This window comes from Carcharodon carcharias, chromosome 5 (genome assembly GCF_017639515.1).
Source record: "Carcharodon carcharias isolate sCarCar2 chromosome 5, sCarCar2.pri, whole genome shotgun sequence".
NCBI classification, from domain to species: Eukaryota; Metazoa; Chordata; class Chondrichthyes; order Lamniformes; family Lamnidae; genus Carcharodon; species Carcharodon carcharias.
Window position 1 is genome coordinate 27,351,243 of NC_054471.1, and position 21,606 is coordinate 27,372,848.

At 40.8% G+C, this 21,606-nt stretch overlaps 1 protein-coding gene across 6 annotated transcripts in view; it reads right to left on the reverse strand.

Moving 5' to 3' along the window:
- LOC121277832 (CSC1-like protein 2) overlaps nucleotides 1-21,606 on the reverse strand; it is a 290,835-nt gene that overhangs the window by 246,673 nt on the left and 22,556 nt on the right. The window contains exon 1 of one of the 6 annotated variants that reach the window (XM_041187507.1): nucleotides 6,259-6,393. The exons of the other annotated variants lie outside the window; for them this stretch is intronic. The gene's annotated coding sequence lies outside the window, so the exon portion shown is untranslated. Of the gene's footprint in view, nucleotides 1-6,258; nucleotides 6,394-21,606 lie in introns of those variants that run through there. 6 annotated transcript variants of the gene reach the window in all.

The window sequence follows — 21,606 nt, forward strand, 5'->3', positions numbered from 1 at the left end:
CGGCTATGTGGAAAATTGCCCAGGGATGTCCTGTACACAAAAAACAGGACAAATCCAACCCGGCCAATAACGGCCCCATCAGTCTATTCTCAATCATCAATGAAGTAATGGAAGGTGTCATCAACAGTGCTATCAAGCGGTGCTTGCTTAGCAATAACCTGTTCACTGATGCTCAGTTTGGGTTCCACCACGGCCACTCAGCTCCTGGCCTCATTACAGTCTTGGTTCAAACATGGGCAAAAGAGATGAACTCCCGAGATGAGGAGAGAGTGACTGCCCTTGACATCAAGGCAGCATTTGACAAAGTGTGGTATCAAGGAACCCGAGCAAAACTGGAGTCAATGGGAATCAGGGGGAAAATTCTCCGCTGGTTGGAGTCATACCTAGCACAAAGGAAGATGGTTGTGGTTGTCAGAGGTCAGTCATCTCAGCTCCAGAACATGACTGCAGGAGTTCCTCACGGTAGTGTCCTAGGCCCAACCATCTTCAGCTGCTTCATCAATGACCTTTCATCATAAAGGTCAGAAGCGGGGACGTTCACTGATGATTGCACAATGTTCAGCACCATTCACGACTCCTCACATACTGAAGTAGTCCATGACCAAATGCAGCAAGACCAAGACAAAATCCAGGCTTGGGCTAACAAGTGGCAAGTAACCTTCGCACCACACAAGTGTCAGGGAATGACCATCACCAACAAGAGAGAATCCAACCATCACCCCTTGATGTGCAATGGCATTACCATTGCTGAATTCCCCACTAACAACATCCTGGGGGTTACCATTGACCAAAAATTGAACTGGACTAGCCAAATAAGTACTGTGGCTACAAGAGGTCAGAGGCTAGGAATTGTGCAACGGACTCGCCAAAGCCTGTCCAACATCAACAAGGCACAAGTCAGGACTGTGACGGAACATTTGCTTGGATGAGTGCAGCTCCCACAACATTGAAGAAGCTGGACACCGCCCAGGACAAAGCAGCCCACTTGATTGGCACCACATCCACAAACATTCATCCCTTTCACCACCGATGCACAGTAGTAGCAGTGTGTACCATCTACAAGGTGCAATGCAGGAATTCACCAAGGCTCCTGAGGCAGCACCTTCTAAACACACGACCTCTACTACCTAGAAGGACAAGGGCAGCAGATAGATGGGAACACCACCATCCTGACTTGGAAATATATTGCTATTCCTTCACTGTCACTGGGTCAATTTCCTGGAACTCCCTTCCTAACAGCACTGAGGGTGTATCTACATCACATTGACTGCTGCGGTTCAAGAAGGCAGCTCATCAACAACTTCTCAAGGGCAACTAGGGATGGGCAAATGCAGGCCCAGAAAGCAAAGCTCACATCCTGTGAATAATTTTTTTTAAAAAAATTGCCCAAAACCCAGAAGCAAAATTTAAAAAATGTGATCCTCTTCAAACACTGACTCCTTAGAGTTTGTAAATGCAGTTTATTAGTTAGTGACTTAGGAAATAACTTCTTACAAACATGAACATTGCTGCCTACTGCTCCATGTAGATTCTGTTTCGGTTCATGTGTGGCTGGAGAATAATAAGCACGCACTACAATCTAACTCAAACTGCATTCAAATCCTGTTCTGAACAAGAGTATCTTTTAAAAATGTATGCTTTCATGGAAACACACAGTCACACACCATTCTGATACTATCTGAACCATAGCCACATATCTAGAGTAATTTAGAATCTCCCTTTCATAGAACTCTTCCTGCACTTTGTAAAATTATATATTTTTTGCAACATAAGTTAATACTCTTTCAAAACCTGTTCTGGGCAAAAGAATATAGAAGGACTTAATGCTAGTTTTGAGATCACCAAAAGAATTGAGTTTTAAGGTGAATGGCTTCTTCTTGTCCAATATTTCCTGCTTTGTAGTCTTTAGTTCCATCCAAATTAAATATAGCATATTAAAATAATCAAATATCAGAATAAACACACCAGGCACCATGACACCAGCTTGGTGTCATGTATATAGAATTTCTAGTGTTCAAGTAAGCAAAAAAAACACAACCTGACCATTAGCAAATACAGACAGTTGTTTCATCAGTTGAGAATTCGATGAAGAGACCCACTCAGAAATCAGCCAAGTAGAGTGAGGAATTCTACCCAACCTGACAGAAGTTACAAGTAGACTTTGCATTTATTAGAGACAGGTGCTCATCTGCAGTTTTCCCAGAATAATACATAACTGGAAGAGGGCTATCTTCAAGCTGAAAAGACAACTAGACAGCTGGATTGCAAGCAAAAAACTGATAGGCACAACATCAATTGAACAGCTGGAAGTAGCAACATACCTAAGTGGAGAAAGAGAAGGACTTCAAAGTTTGAGGTCTCTGGAGACCTCAAAATGAGGCAAGTGAAAACTCTCCTTTTTCTAAGGTTCATATAAAAAGTACTGAAGAGATGAGAATAAATTGGTAGCTAAGAGAGCTAATAAAAGAGAATCCAAACAAAAAATTGTTTTGCTTTTACAAACAAATAGTAAAAGGGCAAAGGAAATTTAGTATACAACAGGGACGATAATAACGTATTTCAGAAAGACACAGGGAGCCAGATGAAATGGACAGATAAATTTAACGCAGAGAACTGTGAAGGATTAGATGAGGCAATATAAAATAAATAATAAAGAGGTCTGGGGCTACGGAAGTTTGTATTGTTATGAACAATGCATCATTTTAAGTTGAATTTATATATATTTGTGTTCAGTTTCATTTAGGTTTTGTTTATGAACCTTGCTTGGGTAGATTTGTGACTAAAAAGGTCAGGTGTTTTGGTTTTGTTTGCATATATATCATTGCCAATGAGGTCTTTCAACCCATGTCTAAGTTCAGGAGTTGTAAGTTCAGTGCCGTTGCCTAGTGACAGTGATCAAGGGACACAGCCACAGAAAAGACAGGAGCTGAGGGAGAGGGAATTCAGTGTATGTCTCACGGAGAAAAGAGGGATTTTTAAGTTGAGAAGAAAAACTGCATGGCTAGTGGGACAGTAGTTAACTGAATAATCAGTTATAGGACTCAGTAAATTGATCAGTTTAGTGGAGTTGCTACTGGAAAACCAAGTTTAGGAACACATGTTTGCTCTGCAGCTGAGAATCGTGAGTTGTGCGCTTTTTTGGGTGTCTTGGGGAGATAGGAGTTGGGTGAGAAGCATCAAGTGAATGCTCAGGAAATTCACCAGAAGAAAAGAGTTTGCAACTGTGCCAGTCCCAAGCAAGAAGCCTTTGTGTCAAACTAGTGGTAACTCTTCACTGGTTTATTTGTCTGTAGAGATATTGCTGGATGTTATGATCCCAGCTGATGTTACTACTGAACAAGTCAGATTCCAGAGTGCAACCAGGCTTGATAGATCCTAACTTAGTGTTTTTTTTAGAAACCGTGGAGTAAGTTACTGGACAAATTCACAGGAATCTGCTGAATTAACACAAAGAATAAAAAGAAAAATTAAACAAAAAAATGAACTATATTACACCAGACAAAAAGGTTGAAAAGATCTCAACAAAACAATTCAAATATTGACTATTCCTTCACCCCAACCTTTATAGGTACATACAAATTTGGTTAAGATAAAACAATTTACTATATCTGTCTTATACTCAGGAAAAGTATGCAGTACGCGTGAACCAACTGGTGAACTGTGGACAGACACATCACACAAGTAAAATGACAGATGCGACCAAAGCAGATTCTATGAATTTCTCAACAACACACCCAGACGCTTGTAACACAGCCAATTGGTCTCACACACACACATTACATGTTTGAAGAACTCACCTTGGATTTCTCTCCCAAATGCTGCACCCACTTGGCTTCAACTGGGATCCACCTACAGGATTTCAATCTTGCCTTCTGAGATTCCTTTCCTCTAGATCTTTGTATACACTCAAGCTTCACATTCAAAAGCATAATTTCAGATCTTCGGTCATGCTCCAAAGGCTACCTTTGCCCTTACGCCTGCTGTACAGAGTCACCAACCTTCTGCTGCCCTCTTGGATCTCCAGGGCTTCCTTCGAGGCTACTTTGCTTCAAGTCTGCTCCCTGCAGCTGTCTTTTTAATTCAGAGCATATTGCTGAGCTGCTTTCTCTCAACTTTACTTAACAGAATTGGTTTCTGATTGGTCCTAGTCTCTTGTCTGGGTGTGTCTTCTGGGACCTGTTTCTGCTCCACTCCCTGGTTTGGAATCTTTGGTTGGGACCTCTCCCTGTCCCCCTCTCCATATCCTGCTCCCTGGGACATTTCTCGTATGGCACTCCTCCTCAGGTCACCTGACCTCCAGTTTCATGCTGTTTCACTTTATTTTTCTGCACGTGTGCGCAGGGCCAGTTCCCAGCCTAAAGACGTAAAAGAAATGTAGCAGTTCCCAGCCTGAAGATGTGAAAGACACCAACTGCGCAAGTGTGACCCTTTCCCAGCCAATGCATGCGCAGAAGTCCCGAGGCCTGCTTGGAACTGTAGATCCTGGACTCCAAGGTAAGTAGTTTGAGTTTTGCAACACCGGGTTAAAGGAATAGAGAGAGCTTCAATCGTTGTCTTGAGTTTGTATTGAGATCTTTCCAACTTTTTTGTCCAGTGTAATATAGTTTACTTTTCCTATTTTAATAAATATTTTATTCTTTTCTTATTAAAAGTCCATCAGCAGATTCCTGTGAATTTGTTCAGTGGTTTAAAAAAAGTTAGGATCTATGAAGCCAGCTTTCACTCAGAGCTGACTGCCCAATATTAACAGCAGCTGGGATCGTAACAGTATACAAATCTTTGAATGTGGTAAGACAAGTTGAAAAGGCATTTAAAAAGCATATATATTTGGCCTTATTAATGGAGGAAGAGTACACAAAGTAAATTTATGAAAAGAGTAGCAGGGATGAGGCACTTGAATTGTCTGGAGCAATTTAAGAAACTGGATTTATTCTCCTTAGAGTTGAGGAGATTTGACAAAGGCATTCAAAATCATAAGCAGCTTTATTAGAGTGAATAAGGGAAAAGAGTTTCCAGGAGCAGGCTTATACAGGGGACACATTTCAGGTGATTAGAAGAACCACAGGCGACATGAGCAACCTTTTTTTTTTAAACAAATGTGAATTGTGGTGATTTGAAATGCACCACCTGAAAATGATGGTGGAAGCAGATTCAATACTAACTTCAAAGAGAACTGGATAAATACTTTAAAGAAAGCAATGTATAGGGCTATGGGGAAAGAATAGGGGAGTGTGATTAATTGGATAGCTTTCAAAGAGCCACCACAGACATAATGGACTGAATAGCTGTGCTTCTGCGTTATATCATTTTAGGATTTTCATTAGAGACCATGTTAAGAAATTCAATCAGTCAGCACAAATGTGCAGAACCCAATCACATTCCAACGATTATCGCAATAGGAACTGGATGTCAGTGTCAAATTATCTTTAAATTACAGTATTAACATGTGCTGCCTGTGCCCAAGTAGCGAGAACACTGGCATACAGACATGATGTCACCACTGTGCCAGTCTGTCATGGGCAGAGTGGCTGCATTCAGTGACAAGAGATCTCCAATAGGGTGAACTGTGCCAACCATTGTACCCAATATCAGTAGTACTCAGAGGGAGCCCTGCCATGGTCAAACTAGGAACATGTGCAAATGTGAGGGCAGACTGCACACTAGCAACAGAATGTGTTGGGAACAGCTCAAACTTAATAAGCCGTAACATTAGCTCACACAACAACACTATCCTATTTTAGATATCAAAAAATCTCTCCAACACACAACCCTCTTAACAACTTGCTTATTTTTACATTTTTTAAAAAGTTCTAAACAGGCAATCACTTAAAATCTGTAGAATTACTGTTGTTATAATACATACACAAGAAGAGTAATGCTGAAGCAGACATCAGCAACATAGTCAATATCCCCCAGTAGTGTACTCAGTGCACCATCCGTCCCTGTTAAATGGACAATAGGAATAGAGCCAATTTTCTACAGCGTCAAGAGCTTCTCTTGGAACTCATGAAAATTCCCATCCCAGGTGCTGTTCAAGGAGTTTGCTGTTTCCTTTAAGTGAGGCAATGGAAATAGTAAAAAAAAACGTGTCTTTATGTGGTATTGCCATTAAAGAGCAGTTCATGTTGGCTGGTAGTTTTACTTGAACATTTGTTTAACAGCAAGTTCTAATTATGTGGAGTAAGGTGCAGAGGCTTGAGTGAAGCAATGTAAGGAACAGGTACATATAATAGAAATGAAGGAAACACAAGAACTTACATCGAGCTTAATACATCAGGAAGGCAAATGTCATGGTCCAGGATGTTGTCCAATGGCCATCTAGCAACATCTAACAATGTGACATTGGAGGTTATTGATAGCTTCACATTTCTAGGCTTCACAATCGCCAGCAATCTGTAAATTGATGCTGAAATCAGTACACACATCACAAAAGCTGCGGCTGTTACATTCAGGCTGAATAAGAGTGTGGATTAACAGCAACCTGACTGAGAACACCAAATGCGAGTCTACCAAGCCTGAATCCTTAGTGCACTCCTCTACAGTGGTGAGACCTGGACAACATGTTAGGTGGGAGAAAAGACTGAACAGTTTCCACCTTCACTGTTTCAGACCTATCCTCAGCATCTCTTGGCAGGACAAGGTCACCAATGCAGAGGTCCTGAAGTGTCCTCATTGCATCAGTATATATTCATTGCTCAGCTAATGACATCTGTGTTGGCTCAATCATATTCATCAGATGGATGATGCATACCCAAAGACCTTCTGTATGATGAACTGGCCACTGGGTCATCCATACCTCTTCTACCAGGACACTTGCATGAAGATGGTGGACATTGACACTGACAACTGGGAGACGGTTGCTAATGGCTGTGATCCCTGGAGGCTGACTGTTTGGAGAGGAATTGGAAAAGGTGAGCAGAAACGGAAAGCTGACAAAGAGGGCCCAGAGAAACCAGAGGCCAGAAAACTGTGCACCTTCTCAGATGAATGTCTTCCTCTGCAGCAAATGCCAGAGTGGGGCTCCTGAGGCACACCTTTTACTCTTTCATGGGATGTGGGCAGCACTGGCTAGGCCAGCATTTATTGTCCACCCCTAATTGCCCTTAAGATGGTGGTGAGCCACCTTCCTGAACTGCTGCAGTCCATATGGTGTAGATACAGAGTAACAGTTGACCAGGGCACAAACCACCATCTCTGATGCCGCTTATCCACACAGCAATGATGTACTTCACAACAAATTAATTGTTGTATGGGCAAATAATTGCTGATTTGCACAACAAGATCCCATAAATAACAGGAATACATGTTTTCTAGAGCTCCAGTAGCTGCTCTTGGCACCCAAAAAAAATTAGACCTTAAATGCTATTGAAGATGCAATGCTGTTGATTGAGGGATAAATGTTGGGCAGAATACCAGGAGAGTTCCTTGTTCTTCAAATAGTGTATGAGATCTTTCATATCCACCTGCACAGGCAGAACATACCATTTGGCAACTCATTTGAAGATGGGACCTCCAACAATGCAACTGTCCCTTGGTGCTGCACTGAAGCGTTAGCCTAGATCACGGGCTCATCATATTCCCGGTGTGTGGCATGAATTCACAACTGGCCGATTCACTGAGCTGAGCTAAACTGACACCTGAAGCAATGGTAAATACAAAAGTGCTGGAAATACTCAGCAATGCTGCCAGAACTGTTGAGTGCTTCCAAATCTTTGTTTTAATTTCAGGATTCCAGCATCCGCAGAATCTTGTTTTTATGAAAAAGCAATACTGGTTAACTGAAGTAAAGAAATACACAAACATTATTTGAAGGTATATGTCTCTATTTTCTTCTGCTAAATATGTACCAACTGTCCCAGCTCATATTAACACCCGTTCTGATATTAGCATAATCTGGGCCCCAACTGCTTCCCTACACAATTGATAGCTGATCCTGCACTGTGTAATTCCTTTGCCAGTCTTTCTACCTTGCTATGCCTCTTCTCAAACTCTCTTCAAAACTCTTGTTAACCATACCTACCATTACTTTTTAACTCTGTACATTTTTTCCCCTTCCCCTGCAAGAACTGCAGAAGACCTTCTCTCAGGTCTTTTTTTTCATTTATTCATGGGATGTGGGTGGCACTGGCCAGGCCGGCATTTATTGCCCATCCCTAACTGCCCTTGAGAAGATGGTGGTGAGACACCTTCTTGAACCACTGCAGTTCATGTGGTGTAAGTTCCAGGCATTTAAGATTCAACCATATTGCTGTGGGTCTGGAATCACACATAGGCCAGACAAAGTAAGGACAGCAGATTTCCTTCCCTAAAAGACGTTAGTGAACTAGATGGGTTAAGGTCTTCGTGAATGCTCTCCTAGTCTCGTACTCATGCAAGAAATGCCCTGGAAATGATCTGCCTTGCAAAGCTCTTTTACACAGCTCTTTTATACGAGAGAGTGAAAAATTACTAAGATTCAGATCTCCGTTCATTGACTCCACTCAATCACAGAATTGTTACAGTGCAGAAGGAAGCCATTCAGCCCATTGTATCTGCAGCTCTCTGAATGATCAATTCACTTAGTGCCATTCTCCTGCTTTCTCCCCTAACCCTGCACATTCTTCCTTTTCAGATAACAGTCTAATTCCCTTTCGAATGCTGCGATTGAACCTGCCTCCACCATATTCAGGCACTGTATTCCAGAACTTAATCACTCTCTGCATGAAAAAGTATTTTCTCGTCACTTTTGCTTCTTTTGCCAATTTCTTTAAATCTGTGCCCTCTTGTTCTTGATCATTTCACAAGTGGGAACAGTTTCGCCCCATCTACTACATCCAGATCCATGATTTTGAATACCTCTATCAAATCTCCTCTCAGCCTTCTTTTCTGCAAAGAAAACAGCCCTAACTTCTCCCATCTATCTTCATAACTGAAGTTCCTCATCCCTGGAACTATTCTCGTGAATATTTTCTGCACTCTCTCCAATGTCTTCACATCTTTTCAAAGTGGTGTCCAGAACTGGGTGCAATATTCCAGCTGAGGCCGAACTAATGTTTTCTACAAGTCCAACATATCCTCCTCACTCCTGTACTCTATGCCCCTATTAATAAAGTAGAAGATATCTTAATGCTTTCTCTCTCAACCTTTTCTGCCAATCTCGATAGCTTTTGCACATATACATGCAGGCCCCTCGCTCTTGTACCCCCTTCAGAGTTGTACCCATTATCTCTCCATGTTGCTCCCACCAAAATGAATCACTTCACACTTCTCTGAATTGAGCTTCATCTGCCAGCCATCTACCCATTCCAACAACTTGTCTATGTCCTTTTGATACATTATCCTCCTACTGTCCCTTTATTCCATGAACTCTATCTTTGCACACAGGAATGTTGTGCAGCACTGTGTCAAATGCCTTTTGGAAGTCCATGTACACGAACAGCATTGCCCTCATCAACTCTGTTACTTCTTCAAAAAACTCCAGCAAGTTAGTGAAACATGATTTTCCCTTAAGAAATCCATGCTGGCTTTCCTTAATTAACCTGTATTTGGCCATGTATCAACAAGACAAACAGGAAAACTTAGATTTTTTTTGCTGAGATAAGAGAACTCATCATATTGGACACTGCAATTTTGGTTCTCTCTGGATGGACATTGCTCCCGCAAACAAGATGCAGTATAAACAAAGAATATATATGGCTTAACTTCACCACTACTACAAAAAGCAAGATACCCCAAACATTTGGAAACCTTTCAAAAGGTCAGAAGTGGGGACGTTTGCTGATGATTGCACAATGTACAGCACCATTTGTATCTCTTCAGATACTGAAGCAGTCCATGTCCAAATGCAACAAGACCTGGACAATATCCAGGCTTGGGCTGGCAAGTAGCAAGTAACATTCGCGCCACGCAAGTGACAGGCAATGACCATCTCCTACAAGAGAGAATTTAACCATCTCCACTTAACACTCAATGGCATTACCATCACTCAATCCCTGCACTATCAACATCCTGGGGGGTTACCATTGACCAGAAAATGAACTGGACTAGCCAGATAAATACTGTGGCTACAAGAGCAGGTCAAAGGCTAAGAATCCTGCAATGAGTAACTCACCTCCTGACTCCCCAAAGCCTGTCCACCATCTACAAGACATAAGTCAGAAGCGTGATGGAATACTCCCCGCTTGCCCGGATGAGTGCAGCTCCCAGAATGCTTGATAAGCTTGACACCGCCCAGGATAAAGCAGCCCACTTGATTGGCACCCCATCCACAAACATTCACTCTCTCCACCACTGGCGCACAGTAGCAACAGTGTATATAGTTCACAAGATGCGCTGCAGGAATTCACCAAGGTTGCTTAGACAGCACCTTCCAAACATTACCATCCAGATGGACAAGGGCAGCAGACACATGGGAACACCAAAAACTGGAAGTTACCCTCCAAGTCCCTCACCATCCTGACTTGGAAATATATTGCCGTTCCTTCATTGTCACTGGGTTAAAATCCTGGAACTGTCTTCCTAACAGCACTGTGTGTGTACCTACACCACATGGACTGCAGCGGTTAAAGGTGGCAGCTCACCACCACCTTCTCAAGGACATCTAAGTCACGTATAAAGTTGAGGCCCCAGCACTGATCCCTGTTGTACACCACTCATTACATCCTGTCAACCAGAAAACTACCCATTTATGCCAAAACTGTTTGCAGTTAGCTATCCAATCTTCTATCCATGCTAATGTTACCCCCCCACACCATGGTATTTTATTATCCATAATAACCTTTGATGTGGCACCTTATCAAATGCCTTTTGGAAATCTAAGTAAAGTATATTCACTGCATATATGACTCCTTCAAAAGGACTCCAATAAATAGGTTAAACATAATTTCCCTTTCACAAAGCCCTGCTGACTCTGTCCGATTACCTTGGATTTATCCAAGTGCCCTCCTATGCCTTTAATAATAGCTTCTAACATTTTCCCTATGACAGATATTAAGCTAACTGGCCTGTAGTTTCCTACTTTCTGTTTCCGTCCCTTTCTGAATAAAGGAGTCATTTGCTATTTTCTAATGGAACCTTCCTCAAATCTAGGGAATTTTGGAAAATTAAAACCAACGCACAAACTATCTCACTAGCCACTTCTTTTAAGACCCTAGGATGAAGTTTAATCATGATCGGGGAATTTGTCAGCCTGCAGCTCCCACAATTTGCTAAGTACCACTTCCCTGGTGATTGTAACTTTGAGTTCCTCCCTCCCTCCCAATTCCTGATTTACAGATACTTCTGCGATGTTACTTGTATCCTCTATAGTGAAGGCAGATGCAAAATACCTGTTCAACTCAGCTGTCTTCTCCAAATTTTCCAAGTATTAATTCAGGAATAGACAGGCGCTCTTAAAAATATCAAATGCCTCTGAAAAGGAGTACAGGTGAAAAGCTCTAAGTTAATTTGCTATTTTCAAGCTATTGATTCATTAAAAAACCTCACCCACTTATCCTGAAAAAACTCTCCATTTGTAGCTAAAGCCTAGATTATTCTATGTGAAAATAAATTCTAATTTGTGCAGTTTTATTTAGGAAGTCATATTTTGTATTTTTAGCCATGTAGGAAAAAAACACAACTTTAAAGGCAGAATATTTACTGTGATGCCTGGCTTGTTCAGAAATTGCTAATTTCTTACTTTTTAATGCTGTAAATACAATTTAACACTATGTAATTCTGCGTATTCAAGAACCGTGGTGAGGCTGACTTGATGAAAGCAGTTCAGTGTGAATTTTTCTAAAAAATTACACACGGCCAATTAGGAAGGAGACAAAATAAAGAATGCAGAAACAAAAAGTACATGTTAGAACTGTAGTAGAAAGGCAGAGTGCTGAATCTCCCCTAATATTATTAGCATTGCTGCTTGTTGGGGTGGGGGTGGGAATGGGGGGGACATTGAGGGTGGAGTAGGTTTAGAGAGAAGCATGGAAATGAACTAGGATCTCACCATGCCACATGCTCATTCAACATTTAGGCAAAGACTTTTCAAAGGAAACTGAGTGTCAACCCCTTTCTCCTTAATTGCTTATTCATATTATCGGTTTGCCAATGACTCATTATCAGCAAAAAAAGCACAAAACACCACAAGGATTAGTTTTCGCCCGTACAATATAAATACAAATGGAGAAACTTTATGCAATGAGGGGTTAGAATTCGAATTGCTCTGCCTGAAAGGGGGTAGAAGCAAACTCAATAGTTGCTTTCAAAAGGGAATTAGATGTATATTTGAAGGATTAAACAATTGCAGGGATATTCGGTATGAGCAGGGGAGTGGAACTAACTGGGCTGCTCTTCAAATGATTTGATGTAGACTCAATGAGTTCAGTACCATATCGTATTATCCCATGGCCACCAGTCAACAGATAAATTTATCCATTCACCAGGTTTTAAAAGAACCTCAAAATGGATTGTTCTGCTCTCTATCCAGGGACCTTTACTGCAAAAACAGCTTGCCGTAACTCTGGATTATAACAAAATTGGGCTGTGCATGTTGCCATCCCACTTATCCTGCCAATTCAGTCTAGGTTCTCACATTATAATGGAAAGTTGAAGGGTAAACTGGAGTTGCAGAACTGGAACAACAATTATGAGTCACTAATTGTCCCATGTATTAAGGTATTCAGGGAAAGCTACCAATAAACACAGGACTGTAGAATAGCATTAATAAAAGTAAGCAGAATTAAATGAATCTGATTTATGAGCATCAATGAAGGAACTGAGTGCCTGCCTAGTTATTGCTAGATGTATTTGGTATGTCACTATGAATATTTAGTCTGATATACTTATGTTGTATGGTATCCTACATTCATTACTTACATTTTCACCATTACTACCACCACCACCAAAAAAGACTTATTTATGCAGGGCCTTTCATGGCCACCAGGCATTTTCTTCTCCACCGATGCTGCCAGACCTGCTGAGTTTTCCCAGGTAATTCTGTTTGTGTTTTGTAATCTCAAAGCATTTTACAGCCTGAAGTGTAGTCACTAATATAGGAAACATGGCAGCCAATGTGGACACAGAGCACTAGCAAACCGCAATGTAATAATGACCAGATAATCTTTTTTTTGTGATGACAATTCAGGGATAAATATTGGCCAGGATACCAGGGATAACTTACTTCCTCTTCTCTGAAATGGAGTCATGGGATCTTTTATGACCCAACCCAAAGGCATGGGACTTTGGTTGAACATCTCATCCGAAAAGCAGCATCTCTGACAGTGCAGCACTCACTCAGTACTACACTGGACTGAGAGTTAGCCTTCACTTTGGTGCTGAAGTCCTGAAGTGGAACTTGAACGAAGAATTCTCTGACTCAGGCAATGGTGCTACCAACTGAGCCACAGCTGACACTTTACCAATGATGGGTATTCAACCACCAGTACCCTGGCATAATGCTGAACAGCTCAACATACTCTTTTGAGATGCAACCATTCAGATGAACATATCTGTAACTGTATTGCTATATATCTTTGAACTTCAAAATGGATTAAAGCTCTTCTCTTTATTATTTAAAACCTGTGATAGAGCTCGGGTTCTTGACAGATTTACGCAAGATCTATTGATAGGGACACCGTGCCAGGGTTCACTATCAGATGGTGGCTCCTGAGATTACACACTACTGGAATTTTAGTGGAAACACAGAATATCTGCCTAGTATCGATGTGTGCCTCATGCTGCAACTGACCTAATGAGAGAAATGGTGGAGGAGTGATATCGGTCTTTGCAACTTATTCTATTTTCCATTTCATAGAACAGCTACAACTGTGGACAATTCCTGAAATGGAGACCCTCATGTCAAAATTAGATCACACCTTGTGCTTTGTGTCCATTAGAAACAAGGTTGAAAATGGCCAAACTGCTCATGCCAAGCACTTGCAATAAGGTATGGGAGAAATTAATTGAGCAATCAAGGTTGTTTCACAGAACACTGCATAAACCGCAGTGTAACTGCCCTTTCCCAATAGCATAATTGCTGGAAAAAAATGACATGTCAGAGCTTTTCATCTTGTACACATCAGGACAAACCCAAGAACGCCTTACTTCAAAGAAAACAAAGAGAAGTACTAATCAGTTGGCAAGTCAATTCTGGTTGGTTGAGGTGTTGCCACGGAGAATGGAGCAGGGAACTACTGTCCATTCTCTGTGGCAACACTTTGATCAGAATAGAGTTGCCAACCAATCAGCACCCTTCTCTCATGCAGTATAAATTGCTGCTCCCTTTGAAATCTGACATTCTTGTGTCTGTCCTGATGAGTGCAAAGTGAAAAGCTTTGACAGCATGTCTCTTTTTACAGTAATACTCAAGTTTTGTCCTACCAAGCAACTAATAGCATAATTATTTAATAGTCTAGCTGAAGAACAGTTGGGAGAAGGTAAAACAATTCAGCTTTTGTTTTAAAAAAAGCTAAAAGCCATGCTATGTAAACACAACACCCATCAATCACTGTACCTTGCAGTACCAACCTCAGCTGCACTGTCACAATCTGTTTAAATGGAAAACTAGTTTGTACCCAATGTACACTGAAATATTTTGTATTACTCAGACAAGAAACATTTTCGCTAATCACCTTGCTGCCTCCTTGTCAAGTAGTATCCAGATCAGGCTCAGCAACTTACAACCCAAGGTGTATGGCGCAGACAGATTATGTCCACAATAATATACACTTGGATGAATTTTTAGGGAAAAATATATTAGAAAATAAGAGTAAGATACTTATTTGCAAACATATTAAATTTCAGCACAATCAGGAATTTAGCTGAATTCCCTTCATCTAATCAAGCAGAAGGGTTGTCTTTACATGAGTGGGGTTATTGAAATACAGTACAGGTTACTGAACTTACTTCACCCATAATAAGACATCTTTTTGGAGATGCTACAGTTACAACTGAACTCAATTTCCTGGTAACTTCTGTGCAAATTAGATGCAGATTGTATCAAGAAAAAAATGGCTAGCTTTTCATCTTGTACACATCAGGACAAACTCAAGAAGGTCTTACTTCAAACCACACCCTAAAACTAAATCCCTGAAGGAAAAGGTTTCAGTTTAAAATCTACAAAATATGAAGTATAAATAAATACTAAGTTTTGACTACTCTAACATGTACTTGAAGCTAGACTTTTATTTTACCTTTAATTTGCCATTTGTGAAACTTTGCAAATTGGATGCAGCTTTTTCCCTGTCTAGCAGTGAATGCCTGAAAAGCAATTCAGTGCTTGAACAAAAATGATCTTGGTCACTTCTCCCCTCAACTTCCAGTTGCTATGGATTGGGAGAGCTGTCAAATAGAAGATGATAACACACTGCCTTACAAAGACGTTGGGGGAAAATACAAGAGAGTCAGGTCTTTGTACACATACATAGGAACGTATGAATTAGAAGGAGTAGGCCACTCGGCCTCTTGAGTCTGCTCTGCAATTCAATAAGATCATGGCTGATCTGAATGTAACCTGAACCCCACATTCCTGCCTACCTCCAATAACTGTTCACCCCCATGCTCATCAAGAATCTATCTAGGTCTGCCTTAAAAATACTCAAAACTCTGCTTCCACTGCCTTTTGAGGAAAAGAGTTGCAAACATTCTCAGCCCTCAGAAAAACTTTCTCCTCATCTGTCTTAAATGAACGACCCCTTATTTTTAAATAGTGACACCTAGTTCTAGATTATCCCATAAGAGGGAATATCCTCTCCACATCCACCCTGTCAAGGCCACTCAGGATCTTAAAGGTTTCTATTAAATCGCCTCTTATGCTTCTAAATTAGAGTGGATACAATCCTAACCTATCCAGCCTTTCCTCATAAGACAACCCACCCATTCCTGGTATTAGTATCTAGTATTCTCCACATTATATGCCCTTAATATTTGCAAGGAAGCTATCAGTGATTGGCCAGTTTGCCTGCAAACTACCCAACTATCCCTTGGCAGCAGAGAATTACAAAAGATCAGGCAATCAGTGCAAATCACTAAGAACTAATAAAGATTCCAAAAAATCTCTCATTTAAAAAGCTCCATAACTGAATGGCATGTTTTAGGAGCTTGTCTTTAAGAAAAACTTCTGAGGGCTTTTAAAAAAAATCAGGAATAAAAATATATTTTTAAAATATTTAAATGATATGCTGAATGTGCAGTGAGAAAAAAATCATAAGGCCTTTTTAAGTACAGTTCAAAGTTGGGAAAGCACTATGATTCAACAACTGAACCATTTTCCACATGGCATGCTCGCAAACTTTGTGTCAAGATATTTTAAGAGTTTAAAGTTCCCATCTTAGTGGAAGAAGCTCCATGTGTAACACACTAGGTAGCCTCTGGACCACTTCAGTGCTCCAATGTGCATTACATTTAGGCAACAGGCAAGTCCCGTGGGTCTTTTGATGCTGGTATTCCAGAGGAGGTGGAGTCATTTGCAACACAGCATACATCTACGTACGAGCATATGAATTTAGGCGCAGCAGCAGGCTCCTCAAGCATGCTCTGCCATTCAATAAGGTGGTCATTGATCTGATTGTGATCTCAACTCCACTTTCCTTCCCACTCCTTATATCCTTTGACTCCCTTGTCTCTATCACAAATCTGTCTAATTCAGTCTTAAAAATATTCAATGACTTTGCCTCCAGTGCTCTCTGGGGAGAGTTCCACAGACTCATGACTCTCAAAGAATTTCTCAATGCCATATTAAATGGGAGACCTCTTGTATTTAACTTGCCCCCTAATTCTAGTCTCCCCCAAGGGGAAGATCCTCCCAACATCCACCCTATCAAGTCCCTTCTGGAGCTTATATGTTTTAATAAGGGTCTGATTCTTCTAATGGATACAGACCCAGCCTATCCAACCTTTCCTTGTAAGATAACCCTGATTCCAGAAATCAGTAGAGTGAACCTTCTCTGAACTGCTTCTAAAACAATTATGTCCTTTCTTCAATAAGGAGACCAAAAAACTGTACACAGCAAAGTAGCAAATATTCTATTCCCCTTGCACTAAATAATATTCAATTTGCCATCCTAATCACTTGCTGTACCTGCATACTAACTTTTTGTGATTCATGTACTAGGACACCCAGGTCCCTCTGTACCTCAGAGTTCGGCAATCTATCCCTACTTAAATGATATATGGTACTTTTCTATTCTTCCTGCCAAAGTGGACAAGTTCACATTTTCCCACATTATACTAAATTTGACAAATTTTCGCCCGCTCACTTAACTTATATCCCTTTGCAGACTCATGTCCTCTTCACAACTTATTTTCCTATCCATCTTTACATCATCAGCAAATTTAGCTACCATACATTAGGTCCTGTCACTCAAGTCATTAATAAAGACTGTTAACAGTTGAGGCCCCAGCACTGATCCTTGTAATGTTCCACTCGTTACATCTTTCCAACTCACAAATGACCTATTTATGCCTGTTTCCTGTTAGTTTACCAATCCTCTATCCAGGCCAATATGTTACCCCCTACTCCATGAGCTCTTATTTTGTGTAGTAACCTTTGATTTGGCACCTTGTCAAATGCTTTCTGAAAAGCAAAGTGCACCACATTCACAGGTTCCCCTTTATCCATGTAGCTTCTTGCTTCTTTAAAAGAACTCTAATAACTTAGTCAAACATGATTTCCCTTCTACAAAACCATATTGATTCTGCCTGATTGCATTAAGATTTTCTAAGTGTCCTGATATAGCCTCCCTAATAATATTCTAGCATTTTCCCTATGACATATGTTAAGCCAACTGGCTTGTAGTTTCATGCTTTCTGTCTCCCTCCTTCCTTGGAAAGAGGAGTTACATTCACTATTTTCCAATCTGATGGGACCTTCCCAGAATCTAGGGAGCTTTGGAAAATTATAACCAATGCATTACTATCTTGGCAGCTCTTCTTCTAAGACACTAGGATGAAGTCCATCAGGACCTGTGGACTTGTCAGCTTTTAGTTCTAATAATTTTCTCAGTGCCCTCCCCCTCACTTCTTGATGGACAATTATTTCTGGGATGTTATTTGTATCCTCTACAGTGAAGGAAGATGCAAGTTATCTGTTCAATTCATCTGCCATTTTCTTATTTTCCATTATGTTATGATCCCCAGCTGAGGGTACCACTGGATAAGCCTGATCCCAGGGTGGGACTCAGTTTGATTGATCCTAACTTTTATTCTTCTTTGTTTAGATAAGTGGAGAGGAGCTATGAACAGAGTCACCAGAGTCAGCTAATGAACTTTTAACAAAAGCAAAAAACATTTATTAAACAAGAAAAGATGTATATTACAAAACTCCTTCACCCACAACTATACCTTTACAGGTGTATATAGTTTTGTAATGATAACACAAGTTACAAAAGCTTTCTTATACTGTGATGTTCACAGTAAATACACAGTCCATGTGAACCAATTGCAACCTGTGGTCAGATGCACCACGCTCTGAAAGCAAGCAACAGATGCCACCTCACTAGATACTATGGACCTCTCATCAACTCTCCTCAGACTCGTCACCGTGAGCCAGCCAGTTCCATCTTTCACATGAGGGTTTCCCATTTCCACTCTCCAAGAACTCACTTTGGAATCTTCTCCCAAACCAACACTTTCTCTCAGACACCTTCCACAAGGGTTCACCTCCAGGTTTTTGAACTCTCCTTCTGATGTTACTCTCCCCTGGGTCACAACATGCATTCAAGCTGTCTTCCACGCACACTATCACCAACTCAGCCGTCAGTGCGCCACTGCTTCACATCACCATAGTCAAGAGTTACATACCTTCAGTTGTCTCTTTGGATCTTCTGGCCTCTTGCAAGCTGTTCTCACTTTAAATCTGCTTTCTGCAACTTTTGTCTCTTTAAATCTGAAGCTTGGAGTTCCTCTCTGCCCCTCACTCTTAACTTCATTAACAGGACCTTTTTTAGGTACCTGTCTTTCCTTTGACTAGCAGGTCTGCTTGGGACTTTCTCCTGTTCCTGTCTCACTCCTTTGGCCTTGGGACCTTTTGGTTCTTCTGGGAATCTCACTCTGCAATTCCCTCTCCCAATGTACAGTCTCTCGAGTGCTGGCTTCAAACTAAACTCAAAGCTGCTGTTTCTTCAGTTTTTCTGTGTCTTTGGGAGGAGGAATCTGCCTCTCTGGACCCCTGTTGCCAGGCAACAGCCCAGATTCTCTATTCTTGTTTAACTTAGCTACCACAGTTGTAAAATTCTCATTAGAAATGCAGGCACCTTTTAAAGTGAAACTAAAACTTAATTTGACCTTTAACAGATACAAAAATATAAATCAAACTTAGACATTAAACCTAAAACTTATTCCTAACACTCACAAATGTAACTAAACTGGTTCTATTTCCTAACAATTATCAATTCCCCAGACACTCACCTGAGGACCAACGTTCACCTTACTTTTTTCATTTTTGAATAGCTGTAGAAACTTTTATTGTTTTTATATTTCTAGCTAGCTTTTTCTCAATCTAATCTCATTTTTTTTGCCATTCTTTGCTGTTTTTTATATTCTGCCCAATTTTCTAACCTGCCACTAATCTTTGCGGAATTATACATTTTTCTTTCAATTTGATTCCATCTCTAGCTTCCTCAGATAACCATGGATGGTACTGTACAAGCTTCTCCTTGAGTCTGTTTCTCACTAGAAAGAATCTATGCTGAGTGTTACAAAATAGTTTCTTAAATGTCTCCTACTGCATCTCTACTGACTTAGCCTAATTTTCCAGTTCACTTTAGCCAGCGCTTTTATACCCTTACAATTGCCCTCAAGTTCAAAACACTAGTCTTAGATCCAGCCTTCTCTCCCTCAAAACTGAATGCAAAATTCAACAGAATTTGATCAGTTTCAACAGCACCTTCCAAACCCGTGACCTCTATCACCTGGAAGGATAAGGGCAGCAGATGCATGGGAACACCATCTTGAGAGTTCCCCTCCAAGTCACAAACCATCCTGACTTGGAACTAAATCACCTTTCCTTCATTGTCACGGTCAAAATCCTGGAACTCCCTCCCCAACAGCTCTGTGGCTGTATCTACACCACATGACCTGTAGCAATTCAAGGCGACGGCTCACCTGCATCTTCTCAAGGGTGATTTAGGGACGGGCAATAAATGCTGGCCTAGCCAGTGATGTCCACATCCCGTGAAAGAATAAAAGAAATCATGTTATGGTCACTGCTACCTAGGTGTGTCTTTACTAGGAGGTCATTAACTAATCCTGTCTCATTGCACATTACCAGATCTAGAATAGCCTGCTCTCTGCTTGACTCTATCACCTGCTGCTCTAAGAAACTGTCCCGATAAACACTGAAATCATCTTCTAGACTACCTCCGACTAACTGATTCACCCAATCTATATTTAGATTAAAATCACCTATGATTATTGACATACCTTTCTCACAAGGCCCCGTTATTTCTTCTTGTATACTCCGTTCTACCATGTGGTTAATGTTAGGGGGCCTATAAACTACTCACATAAGTAACTTCCTATCTTTACTATTTCTTAACTCTACCCAAATTGATTCTACATCTTGATCTTTAGAACTGAAGTCACCTCCCTCTTATAGTTGTTTGGTAGTACAGAATTTGAATATTGCTGAAAGAAAATACATTTTTTGTGAAAGCTTTCTGTCTTCTTCAGGAGAATTTGCAAGAATACCAAGTGTAAAGGAAATAACAATTTATACTCTATGAGAAAAGCGCTGATTAGCTGGCAAGTGAACTCTGATTGGCAGAGGCATAGAATATGCACCAGTTGATGGTGACTAACAGTTAACTACCAAGCATTGTTTGAAATTTAAACCAGGCAGCTCGACTCTGATTGGTCAAGACATTGCCCTAAGGAATGAACCAGTGAATGGCTCTTATTTTGTTTAGCTGAAACAGGCACAGTGTGTGCATGTTCTTTCTGTCTACAAAGAACAGGACCCTGTGTATTAATATATGTGGCTTTCAGTACATGCAAATGCGCCACACTGAGCCTGGCTGACAATCTTAAATTAGTTGTCAGCGTAATTTTTAACGCACTGGAGGATTATTTAGCAAATGTCATCCAATCATAGCATCACATCTAATGTTGGAAGCCGCGTTTTTACTTTTGCAAGCATGGGCTGGTTGGGTACAGTCTGTACTTTACCAGCTGCGGACAGCGGAAGGAACATGCTGTTTGATATGATCTGCCAGTCTTTGCGATGTATGGCCTACATACCTAGCATCACACTGGCACTGAAATTCATATACATTACTCATTTGTGATAGACAGGACGTCTTCTTGGCTTGACGACAGCATCCTGTTAGTGACAAATATCATTCGTGTTGCTAAGGCATAGCATGGTAGAGAGCCCCCGGCAGATTTCTCAACTAATACGTGAAGGAAAGGGAGTTTATTTGATTGCACCATTTCAAAAGGTGAATTTGAGCACAGGATGGAGCCCATTAAGACAGTTAGCTGTCAGTTGACTTCATTCTCCATGGCAACATCTCTACCAGAGTCCAGTTGTCAACCAATCATCACTCTCTTCTCATACAGTATTAACTGCTGTTCCCTTCACATTTGGTATTCTTGCAAGTTGTCCTGAGTGCAAGATGAAAAGCTTCAGCTAAAAAAGTCTCTTTTCAGCAA